Source organism: Phyllobates terribilis, unplaced genomic scaffold (assembly GCF_046119375.1).
Source record: "Phyllobates terribilis strain yellow unplaced genomic scaffold, ASM4611937v1 Scaffold_7__3_contigs__length_470593459, whole genome shotgun sequence".
NCBI lineage: Eukaryota > Metazoa > Chordata > Amphibia > Anura > Dendrobatidae > Phyllobates > Phyllobates terribilis.
This window is the reverse complement of record NW_027362767.1, coordinates 141,396,557-141,409,511: the sequence shown is the minus strand read 5'-3', so window position 1 is coordinate 141,409,511 and position 12,955 is coordinate 141,396,557. Positions and strand designations below refer to the sequence as shown.

The window sequence follows — 12,955 nt, the reverse complement described above, 5'->3', positions numbered from 1 at the left end:
TTCCCATCATTGCTCTCCCCCACTTCCATCATTGCTCTCCCTCATCCCCATCATTGTGCTCTCCCCCACCTCCATCATTGCTCTCCCCATCCCTATCATTGCTCTCACCCACCTCCATCATTTTTCTCCCCTACCCCTACCATTGTTCTCCCCCACCCCATCATTGTTTTCCCCATCCCCATCATTGCTCTCCCCACCTGCATCATTGTTCTCCCTCATTCCATCATTGTCCTCTCCCCGTCATCATTGCTATCCCCCACCTTCAACATTGCTCCCCCCCAACTTCATCATTGCTCTCTCCCACCTCCATCATTGTTCTTCCTCTCCCCATCAGTGTTCTCTCCATCCCCATCAGTGCTCTCCCCACCTTCATCATTGCTCTCCCCATCACCAATACTGCCATCTCCCCCATCACCATCATTGTTCTCCCCATCATTGCCCTCTGTCACACAAGGTGTGGAAAAGACTTAATGCAACACAAAGGGAAGAGGGAAAGGAAGCCCAGACTCTAGGGAAAGGGGGAAGTGGAGATTTCCCAGTGTGGTCTAGTGTCACCCTGTCTCAACTATTGACCCTATATTGGCTCTTCACCAATCGCCGCATGCGTTCTTCGCCCTGTCTTTCCCTGGCATTAGACTCAGGCTAGGGAAGGGAGGAGATGAGCACTAGTTGATCCCCACTGAACACTAAAGACAGCAAGGGAGGACAAACAGGGGAAATTGCTTAGCTTTACACAACTCCAGACAAATGCGCACATGACCTCAAGCACCAGACAGGAACAAGTACTCCTCTTTCTAAAGCCTTCACAAAGAGTAATGAATATCGCCGGCACCTCCCTCAGATACGCAGCACGTATTTATACACCCAGACGAGGGAGTTAATTAGCCAGAGGAAGGTAGCCGCTGGGTCCTAGAGACGGCCTCTAACAAGATGCCTGTAATGCCAAACGTAGAGATCTCCTGCAACCAACTGCAGGGCGACTGTCTGTCACTTCTGACGTGTGATGAGCAAATGTGCTTGCCACTGCTTGGTACTCGCCGGAGCATCACTGTGCTCGACAAGCTCGCCGCTATGCTCGTCACAGTCTACCCCGGAAACAGGCAGAGTAGGGAGACGTGCTGCTGAGTCAGGGAGAGATTTGCTTGTATATAGTTAGTATAGGTATTCCACAACATATATCTATATCCAACTTAACTAACAGTCCTTTTGAGGACTAATCCAGCTGCATATATTCAGTGGTGGTAGCAGGAGTTAGGCAGGCAGGCAGGGTATGTGGCAGACTGCAGTGCATGATACAGCAAAAGTGGGTCCATTGAACATCCTGTTAGTATAGGCATTCCACAACATATATATATTTTCATCTGAACAAACAGTCCTTCTGAGGACAAATCCCGCTGCATATAATCAGTGCTAGGCAGGCAGGCAGGCAGTGCATGTGGCAGAATGCAGTGTATGATACAGCACAAGAGGGTCCATTGAAAGTCCTGTCTGCTGCTGCTATAATAATTACAGATATTTGTAGACATAGCCCCAGAGTCAGAAGCCAGGCCAATTTTTTTTTTATCTTAATCTTAGTTATTTGCTTAAAATGCAATCCAGAGTATACCATTTATCTGCTCCATTTGCTTGCTCTCACTGCAGAATAAAGCCAGATCTGTTCCATATTTCAGCGAAAAAATCCAGAAATTTGAACTGAACGTGGAAAATATTGGCCTCCTTTTCCATTCTGTTGCAGTGTGTTGGTCAAGCTATTCACACTAGGTGTCTGTGAAGAATAGTATTAGTAAATTACAGGCCTGCTATTTAAAACCGTGGTTCTCTGTCAGACATATCACCTATAAGACTGTTCCCAAATCAGACATTTCTTCCATTTCCATTCCGTTGCAGTGTGTCGGTCAAGCTACTCACATTAGATCTCTGTGTAGAATAATATTAGTAAATTTCAGGCCTGCTATTTAAAACCGTGGTTCTCTGTCAGACGTATCACATATAACTGCGGTTCAAATCCAGCCATTTGTAGTGAACGTGGAAAATATTGTCCTCTGTCAGGGAAATATTGATGTCAGGAAAATATTAACAGAATATTGACCATTCCTCCCAAGCTCCTCTTCTATCTCACCTCCTCCCTTATCCATCTTGTGAGAGCTGACAGTCCAGAGATGACAACCTACAGTGTCTTCCTGAAAATTCCTGCAAATTATCACCCACAGCCAAAAGGCCTTACACAAACATATGGCAGCCAAGAGGCGCCACCAAGCTATTTAGGATGCGAGCCTCTAGTCCCTGGCACGCGCAGGGGGTAATTAGCGACAGGATTGAACTAATTGGCTTGTAACTGGGAAGATTTGCTTTCCCGAGCTTCAAAGAGAGTTTAACAGAAATTTCCAGCCGCACCGACTCCGAAACGAAATATGAAATATTGTGGGTTCCATGCGTCTGACAGTAACGGGACCCATATTTTTAGTGACCAAATCAGCCTAGGAATGTATGGTCAGTTTTTCATAGTTGTAAGCCCTTCTGGAGAGCTGTAGCGCAAAAACACCAGAATAGCAGACTGCAGTTATGCGATGTGTGGTCTCTAAATGAAGGTAAAATCATAATGCAAAATATGATAGAAATTTTGGGCTTCTGGGATCAATGAGCAATGAGTTATCCCAAAAAAACAGGTTTTTAATACAGATCTGAGGGGTTGAGCCGGGGTCTCCCTTCAGCATAAAATAGTTTGTTGAGAGTGCAGCCGTGTTCTCTGTCCGGGAGTATATGTGGCATCCCGGTACCCATTCTACTACTACTAAATGAGACAGTTGTAGTGTTGTACTAGATTTGTTCCATTGTGTGCACTGAATTAGGGGATATAACACATTGCATTGTAAATTGTACTTCCTTGCATTGTAAATTGTACTTTCCTGCCATCTGCTGGCCAATGTGTGTATATAAAGTAATGATTATTCTCCTCACAACAAGTGGTGGCCATGGCAATGGCTGGAATGTGTCTCACAGCTCAGGGCTCTCACTCTGACTAGAACGCTGGTACAAACCAGTTGTGGACGGCTCCTGCTGCCTCAGGAAGATTGAGGAGAGACATTATTCTCTCAGAAGTGTTTTCAATGCCAGTCTACGCTGAGGGAACATTTTTCCTCACATAATTTCCTTCACAAAAAGAGTGAAGTGTCTTCTAGTCAGGAGAGATAACGCTGTACATGGACTCTCCTGCTCTCTGGTTATTGATCGCTTCTAGCCAGGACCAGATCCATGTGGCTGCCACACCACCGACTTTGTTTAAACCTACCCCCTGCAAGAGGGAACGGTGGGATAAAAACTGTGAGTACATCCACACTTTAGTGTGTTTTCCACAGAGAGACAATCTGTGAAGGTCCCTGCATCAGTTTAATATTTCCTGGACTGTGCAAAGCATTTCCTGTACAAGCAAGTGAAGAGAACTCTGCTCCAGCCGCCCTGGACAATAACAATGCTTGTCTCATGAGGAGAAAACCATAACTTCCATATGCACAATATACTGTGAACTTTGCCTGTAAGAGAGACTGTACCCTGTTACCTCATTTAGTAAGATTGTTATGTTTACAAGTTCACCTGCGTGTCTGGCTGCTTGAGATTGCACAAACATCACGGGCACTCCAAAACCTGCACCCAGACACCACCGCTACAGGAGTGCCCCCGGGGGGTCTTGAAATTGTTGTGGACAAAAGGGAAGCGTTGAGGGGTCCAGCGAACCACTTCAGCTACCATGACATAATTATCAGCTGCCAGTGAGGCTACACACCCCAGCTGGCCCCTCTGCAACATCTGGCTCCTCCCCAGTGGCCCACCACAATTGGCCCACCACAATTACATACATACAGGGAAACTATGTCCCCTTTGCTCCTCTAGCTGGGTCTATTCCTGCTGCCCCTCCATCTTTTCAGATGACATCGCCAGATACCATGCAAGTTACACAAGCTGCGCAGACTCCTGCTGTGGACTCCAAGGCATCCCTTGAGGCCCGTGTAGATGACATTGCCAAAGGACTCGAACAAGTCTCTCAACAGCTCAAAAATCTGATTATTTTTCTTCGCGCTCCAGTGAGCAAGCCCAGGACAGAACTCTCTCTGCTAAGCCTCCACCCAGGAGTCTACCTCCAGGCAAAGCTGCTCGCCGCAAGAGACCTTTCTGTCAGCACTGCCATAGATATGGACACACTGAGGCCCAGTGCTATCAGTTAAGCGGGCCACCCCCGAGGCTGAGGACCACCCCTCGGGAGGAAGAAAAAAAGGTCCAAAGGGAGCATCCATGTGGATACCTCGCTTCATCTCGCCCTGCTGCACATAACTGTCCTGGTAAACGGTATCCCTCTGGAAGCTCTCGTCGACACCGGCCCACTTTGCAGAAGTGGGCATATCTTGAACATTGGGACTTTAGTGACTTAAATAACCCTCCAGATGTCTGGATGAACATTATAGCTAGTAATGGTCAACCCATACCTCACCAGGGTTACTGGGAGCCCACTATTCGGATTGGTGACATTAAGCTCCAAAAACAGGGTGTCATTGTAACTGATGTAGAAGATGAGGGTTTTGCTGTAATGATTCTAGGCATGAATGTTCTTATAATTTGTGTTTATGCGGGGGCATTTATGCATATAGCATTTATGCATACTTTATCGAAGTGCCATAATTTATCAAAGTGCCGCGGCAGTTAGATATTGCATTGCTAATATTCATCTTTCTTCTCTTCTTACAGGTATATATTTCTCACTCCTAAGTGTGATCTATTCTGAAAACTGCTTTGTACCTCCATGCAATGCTCTGCAGCCTATCACTGGTATATATTTTCTCACTCCTATGTGTGATCTATTCTGAAAACTGCTTTGTACCTCCAAGCAATGCTCTGCAGCCTATCACTGGTATATATTTCTCACTCCTATGTGTGATCTATTCTGAAAACTGCTTTGTACCTCCATGCAATGCTCTGCAGCCTATCACTGGTATATATTTCTCACTCCTATGTGTGATCTATTCTGAAAACTACTTTGTACCTCCATGCAATGCTCGGCAGCCTATCACTGGTATATATTTCTCACTCCTATGTGTGATCTATTCTGAAAACTACTTTGTACCTCCATGCAATGCTCTGCAGCCTATCACTGGTATATAGTTCTCACTCCTCTACGTTGTTTAATCCATGATACTTTAAGGTCGTCACACTTACTTTAACAGTTTATGATTCATGTAGAGTTGCCAGTCTGTTTTTTTTTCTGCAGGTTTATGGTCTCCTGTTGTCTTAAGCTAGTTGATTGATTGCTAACGAGTTAAATCTGTGTAGATCTAAGCAGATACATCCCTATATATTGAGACATAGTCAAGGGGCAGCATTTATGCGGGGGCATTTATGCATATAGCATTTATGCATACTTTATTGAAGTGCCATAATTTATCAAAGTGCCGCGGCAGTTAGATATTGCATTGCTAATATTCATCTTTCTTCTCTTCTTACAGGTATATATTTCTCACTCCTAAGTGAGATCTATTCTGAAAACTGCTTTGTACCTCCATGCAATGCTCTGCAGCCTATCACTGGTATATATTTCTCACTCCTATGTGTGATCTATTCTGAAAACTGCTTTGTACCTCCATGCAATGCTCTGCAGCCTATCACTGGTATATATTTCTCACTCCTATGTGTGATCTATTCTGAAAACTGCTTTGTACCTCCATGCAATGCTCTGCATCCTATCACTGGTATATATTTCTCACTCCTCTACGTTGTTTAATCCATGATACTTTAAGGTCATCACACTTACTTTAACAGTTTATGATTCATGTAGAGTTGCCAGTCTGTTTTTTTTTTTCTGCAGTTTTATGGTCTCCTGTTGTCTTAAGCTAGTTGATTGATTGCTAACGAGTTAAATCTGTGTAGATCTAAGCAGATACATCCCTATATATTGAGACATAGTCAAGGGGCAGCATTTATGCGGGGGCATTTATGCATATAGCATTTATGCATACTTTATTGAAGTGCCATAATTTATCAAAGTGCCGCGGCAGTTAGATATTGCATTGCTAATATTCATCTTTCTTCTCTTCTTACAGGTATATATTTCTCACTCCTAAGTGTGATCTATTCTGAAAACTGCTTTGTACCTCCATGCAATGCTCTGCAGCCTATCACTGGTATATATTTCTCACTACTATGTGTGATCTATTCTGAAAACTGCTTTGTACCTCCATGCAATACTCTGCATCCTATCACTGGTATATATTTCTCACTCCTCTACGTTGTTTAGTCCATGATACTTTGAGGTCATCACACTTACTTTAACAGTTTATGATTCATGTAGAGTTGCCAGTCTGTTTTTTTTTCTGCAGTTTTATGGTCTCCTGTTGTCTTAAGCTAGTTGATTGATTGCTAACGAGTTAAATCTGTGTAGATCTAAGCAGATACATCCCTATATATTGAGACATAGTCAAGGGGCAGCATTTATGCATACTTTATTGAAGTGCCATAATTTATTAAAGTGCCGCGGCAGTTAGATATGGCAGTTGGACAGGTCAGGAGACAGGTAAGACATGCAAGACAATTAAACAAACTTTCTTCCAGGTCATCTTTTTGGCAAACAGTATTCACCATTTGTATATGTGCCATTTATATTCTGGTTGCTACAATCATCCACATTCACCGTTCTCCCACAAATTCGGCATACTTCATCCATATTAACCCTTCACTCCTCTCTTCTCCTATGTACAGCTGTCATGCTCTCTTCACAATGTTATACCATACAGATCCATTCATTCCCACCATACAACACAGGAAACGCTCTCACAAATCACTCAACCATCTGCTCACTCTCTGTATCTTCCTTCTCTTAGTCGCAGGTGATATTTCTCCTAATCCAGGACCCTCCAGTAATAACACTAACTCTTTCCCTGTTACATTCAGAAACCCTGCTAATCTCATTAATATTCCCTGCATATCTTCTGTCTCATTCAACTGTGCCCTTTGGAATTCGCGCTCAGCATGTAATAAACTCTCTTACATCCATGACTTTTTCCTCTCTAATTCCCTCAACCTTCTGGCTCTCACTGAAACCTGGATCCAGCAGTCGGACACCACAGCCTCTGCAGCTCTCTCCTATGGTGGCCTACACTTCTCTCATACTCCGAGACCTGACAACAGATCAGGTGGAGGTGTTGGTCTGCTTCTTTCAACAAAATGTACTTTTCAGGTTATCCCCCAGTACCCTCCCTTATCTTCCCTTTTTTTGAGGCCCACACAGTCAGACTCTACCGGCCCTTAACCCTGCGAGTGGCGGTTGTCTATCACCCTCCAGGTCCCTCCCGTCAGTTTCTGGATCACTTTGCTGCCTGGCTTCCAAATTTTCTATCCTGCGACATCCCCACGATAATCATGGGAGATTTTAACATCCCAATTGGCGATCCTCTTTCCCCAGCTGCCGCTCACCTTTTATCTTTAACCTCCTCCTTTGGCCTTTCACTGCTTGCTAATTCTCCTACACATGAGGACGGGAACACATTGGACCTGATCTTCTCCCGGCTTTGCTCAGTACATGACTTTACTAACTCTCCCCTTCCACTGTCTGACCATAATCTTCTTTCATTCTCGGTCAAGAACTGTGACTCTACTCAAGACCCCCCCACTTTCCACACTTATAGAAATATACGCTCCATTAACACCCAGAAATTTATGAAAAAGTTGCAATCATCATTGGCCCCAATCTCCTCCCTCTCATGTCCCGACTCTGAATTGAAGCATTATAACGAAATAATGCTATGCGCCCTGGATGAAGCCGCACCTCCTACACAAAGAACAATTCGGCATAGATGGCGACAACCCTGGCACACGCCTCAAACACGTCTTCTCCAGCGGTGTTCCAGGTGTGCAGAAAGGCTGTGGAGAAAATCTAATCTGCCCGAAGATTTCCTCCATTATAAATTTATGCTGAAAACATATAACTCTGCGCTTCACCTCTCCAAACAAACCTACTTTAACAACCTCATAATCTCACTTTCCTATAAAGCAGAATAAATAGATCAAAAAGGTTAATGTGAAATGATAAGGGACAGATCAAGACCCCTGACAGTTTAGGTAATATAGTTGTCTACTACTTATAGTGTCGTTCTTCATTTATTTGAATATTACTTATCTTTTGTATCTGTACCCCAGACACTCGATTGAGGATTAGGACTCTTTAAACCTGCCATCACCCACTGACCCAAATGGGTATTTGGTAAATAAAAAAAACACCCCTGATAACCTGATTGGGTAGAATTTATCTAATTTATCAAAATAGTGATTCTGTGTGAAGTACTTTTTTATATTTTTTATTGTATTAGATGGTCCTTTGGTATATTTACACTTTTTCATATGTCCAAATCATATGAGTAATTTTCATCATAGGTGGTCTATATGTCCTAATTGGAGATATAGTATCCATCACTGTTTTCCTGTAAAATCAAATACTACTGACTATATGACCTAAGATGTCAGGGGTCTTGATCTGTCCCTTATCATTTCACATTAAGCTTTTTGCTCTATTTATTCTGCTTTATAATTAGGATCTGAATAGGGCCTTATATAGGCCACAGGGCCTGGCAGGAACCCCAGGGCGAGTCCTTGTTGAGCGGGGGCACCATTTCCATTCAATTAGGGTGTCATCCTCTGAGGCTAGGTAGGGCCTGATAGGGATACCAATAGAGACAAACCTTAGCTACTCATCAGGGTATAGATCCTGGTTGTTTCTAAACATTTTTTGTGTCTTTTCCCTCAGATGAGCCTTTACATGCATATATAATAAAATTTAATTTTAAGGTACATTTTTCTGTGAACTCTAATACAATGTGGACAACAGGGATTCTTGTTGCTGGTGGTAAAAAATGTGGTGAGGTCAAGCAGCTCCTGAAATAGGCCTATGTTTGTGTATCTATTTGTCCAAATCAGAATGCCAATCCTCCCAAGAAAGTTCCAGTTTGGACCGCAATGCTACTATGAATGTCCCAGTCTTCCAAAGAATGTCCCAATCAAGACCCCAGGAATGTCATGAATCTGACCTTAATCTACCCAGGTGTGTTTCAATTAGGATCCCGATCCTTGAAGGTATGTCCCAAATGAGGACTTCAATTCTCACAGGAATGTACCAATCATACTATCAGTCAACTCAGAAATGTCCCAATGTCGAGAATATCAATTTGAGGGCCCAAACCCTCCCATTCAGGACACCAATCCTCCCATGAAAGTCCCAATAAGAACCCAAATTTTAGTAAGAATGCCCAAATTATGACTTCAATTCACCCAGGAATGTCCAAATCCCATTAATATACTCTCAAGACACCAATCCTCACAGGAATGTCCCAATCCCCCTATAGATATACCAATTCAGACCACAATTGTGACATGCAGAAGTAGTGCCGTTGCTTTAAAAGCATTCAGCAACTATTAGAAGTAACACAAGCACATGAGACAGGAAGTGTTGTGCTCCAGAACCATCCAGCAACTAGAGGGGTTAAAACAGTCACAGGAGAAGGGGAGTGTTTTAGCAGAGCCCCAGGGGGATTGTAGGCAAGTTGTTTACTGTTTGGCTGGAGCCGAAGAGAAAGGTGGTGTGTGTGTTCTGTATCTCACAGAAGTGCCTCTGCAAATGAAAAGGATTCAAGTCAGGAGTAAAGCTAAGCACAGGTCAGGTAAAGTTCCTGAACTAGCAGTGCAGAGTATTGTCAGGCAGAAAGATAAGGACTGGAATAAATGGTGTCACATGGATCATTTCCCTCAGCAAACCCTCCCCCCTCCTCCATCTCACTGTGCTGTAAGGAATGCTGTGTTCATTAATGTTCCTTTTCATTAGAACTGTGCTGTCCTGTACTACTGGGAAGACTGTGAACTGCTGTGCTGAGAGGAAACTGTACTGTTTGTCACTGGAGCCTGTTGCTCATAAGACTTAACTTGCACTGGCTGTGCGGCTTCTTATTAAATGCTACTGTTCTACCGTTTATGAGGACTCTTGTCAAGTGTGTCTGGTCAGCAAGTAAAACAACCTACGTGTCTGTGCCTGAGGGTCTATACGCCTGTGTACCTGAGAGAAGCTGCAGCACATTGTCTATGGTCGCCCTGAGTAACGGTTCCCCCAGGATTCCAAAGAATTCATATAACCTGTCTCGCCCCTATCTGAACCTAGCGGCGTGCGTGTAGCACAATCCTACCATGAATGTCCCAATCTTCCAAAGAATGTCCCAATCAAGACCTCAAGAATGACCTGATTCTGACCTCAATCTACCCAGGTGTGTTTCAATTAGGATCCCAATCCTTAAAGATATGTCCCAAATGAGAACTTTAATTCTCACAGGAATGTCCCAATCACATTGTCAGTCCACCCAGAAATGTCCCAGTGACAAGAATATCCATCTCAGAACCCAAACCCTCCTGGTCAGGATACCAATACTCCCATGAATGTCCCAATAAAACTCAAATTTCCATAAGAATGCCCCAATTATGACTCTCATTTATTTCTATTTTCTAGAGCAGTAATGCTATTAAAATGTCATATATTTTATGTTCGCATACTTAGCGTTGCAGTGTGCTGCTTTGTTTGTTAGTATTTTAAGGAGGTAGCTTCTCCTAGTAAGCACATGTTCACACCTATTTCTTGTATTAGAAGTGCTGTCAGTTTTTTCTGTTTCTATGTTTAAGCTTTGACTGAGCACTCCACCTCTATGCTGCAGGTGGTTTTAATTGCAGTAGGATCTTACTTTCCCACATATCAGCAGACGAATGTCCCTTAGAGAGTATTCACATTGGTAGGGTCCTGGTATTTTGAGAAACCCCTTACCATGGCTACCAGGTACACATGAATTGGCCAATTTATGCGCTAAGATTTCTCATTTATTTCTATTTTCTAGAGCAGTAATGCTATTCAAATTTCATATATTTCATGTTCGCATACTTAGCGTTGCAGTGTGCTGCTTTGTTTGTTAGTATGTAATAAAAGAGGGCGCTGTGACTGACAAAAATAACAAGAATACACTATGTAAGGGACAGCACTGTACATAACAGAAGAGGAAGCTATATAATAAGGGATGGCATCATATATAACTAGAGAGTACATAATAAGGGATGGTGTTATACATAATACAAGGAAACTATGTAACTAAGGACGGTGCTATACATAATAACTGAGTACACTATATATTAAGAGACTGTGCTATACATAATAAGGCTACATTCCTGAATCTTTGTGCAGTGTCTGCGTGCTACCCGCTTTTACAGACGCATTGAGTATGTCCTATTCTGATCCTCAAAATCAAATCAACACAGGACATTCTCTGACCCTCGCGGATTTCATTCTCAGATCCGTGATTTTCATGGATGTGTGAATCGACCAAGAAAACTCTACGAGTCCGCGTGCCATAAAATAAAAAATCTGGCAGCTCACGGACATTTCACACAAATGTGAGAATGCAGCCTAAGGGATTTTACAGATAACATTATCACTCCATGTCACACAACGCCGATACAGAATAATATTTACATCCAGACACTTACAGCTGATGTCTCGTCTGATTAGAGTCTGTTTCTGCTGCTTCTTCTCCATCTGTTCAGACCTTCATGTCGACATCTCCCAGCCATGACTCATCTTGTCACAATGATCACCGCAGCCCTAAAATTAAAAAGGTCAGATATATTGTATATATGCATGTGTCTCCCCCGCACTGCGCCCCTGATTACAGATATATACCCCACCATTAATACACTATTAGCCAAGCACCATTCAAAATATATCCATCATTGTCCTCTCCCCCACCCCATCATTGTTTTTCTCCCACGTCTATTATTGTCATCTCTCCTACCACTATCATTGTCCTTTCTCCCACATCCATCATTGTCATCTCAACCACCTCCATCATTATACTTTCTCCCCATCATTGTTCTCCCCTTCCCCATCATTGTTCTCCCCCACCCACACCATTGTACTCCCCATCCCCATCATTGCTCTCCCTCACCTTTATCATTTTTCTCACTCATTCATTCATTGTCTTCTCCACCTTAATCATTGCTATCCCCCACCTTCATCAAGGCTCCCCCCAACTTCATCATTGCAATCTCCCACCTCCATCATTGTTCTCCCCAACCCCCATCATTGCTCTCCCCACCTCCATCATTGTTCTCCACATCCCCAATACTGCCATCTCTCCCACCACCATCACTGCTCTCCCCATTCCCATCATTGCTCTCCCCCACTTCCATCATTGCTCTCCCTCATCCCCATCATTGTGCTCTCCCCCACCTCCATCATTGCTCTCCCCATCCCTATCATTGCTCTCACCCACCTCCATCATTTTTCTCCCCTACCCCTACCATTGTTCTCCCCCACCCCATCATTGTTTTCCCCATCCCCATCATTGCTCTCCCCACCTGCATCATTGTTCTCCCTCATTCCATCATTGTCCTCTCCCCGTCATCATTGCTATCCCCCACCTTCAACATTGCTCCCCCCCAACTTCATCATTGCTCTCTCCCACCTCCATCATTGTTCTTCCTCTCCCCATCAGTGTTCTCTCCATCCCCATCAGTGCTCTCCCCACCTTCATCATTGCTCTCCCCATCACCAATACTGCCATCTCCCCCATCACCATCATTGTTCTCCCCATCATTGCCCTCTGTCACACAAGGTGTGGAAAAGACTTAATGCAACACAAAGGGAAGAGGGAAAGGAAGCCCAGACTCTAGGGAAAGGGGGAAGTGGAGATTTCCCAGTGTGGTCTAGTGTCACCCTGTCTCAACTATTGACCCTATATTGGCTCTTCACCAATCGCCGCATGCGTTCTTCGCCCTGTCTTTCCCTGGCATTAGACTCAGGCTAGGGAAGGGAGGAGATGAGCACTAGTTGATCCCCACTGAACACTAAAGACAGCAAGGGAGGACAAACAGGGGAAATTGCTTAGCTTTACAC

General features: G+C 43.8%; 1 protein-coding gene across 1 annotated transcript in view; it reads right to left on the bottom strand.

Moving 5' to 3' along the window:
- The window catches only part of LOC141153989 (NACHT, LRR and PYD domains-containing protein 3-like), a 102,632-nt gene that overhangs the window by 79,425 nt on the left and 10,252 nt on the right, over positions 1–12,955 (bottom strand). The gene's annotated exons all lie outside the window — the stretch shown is intronic.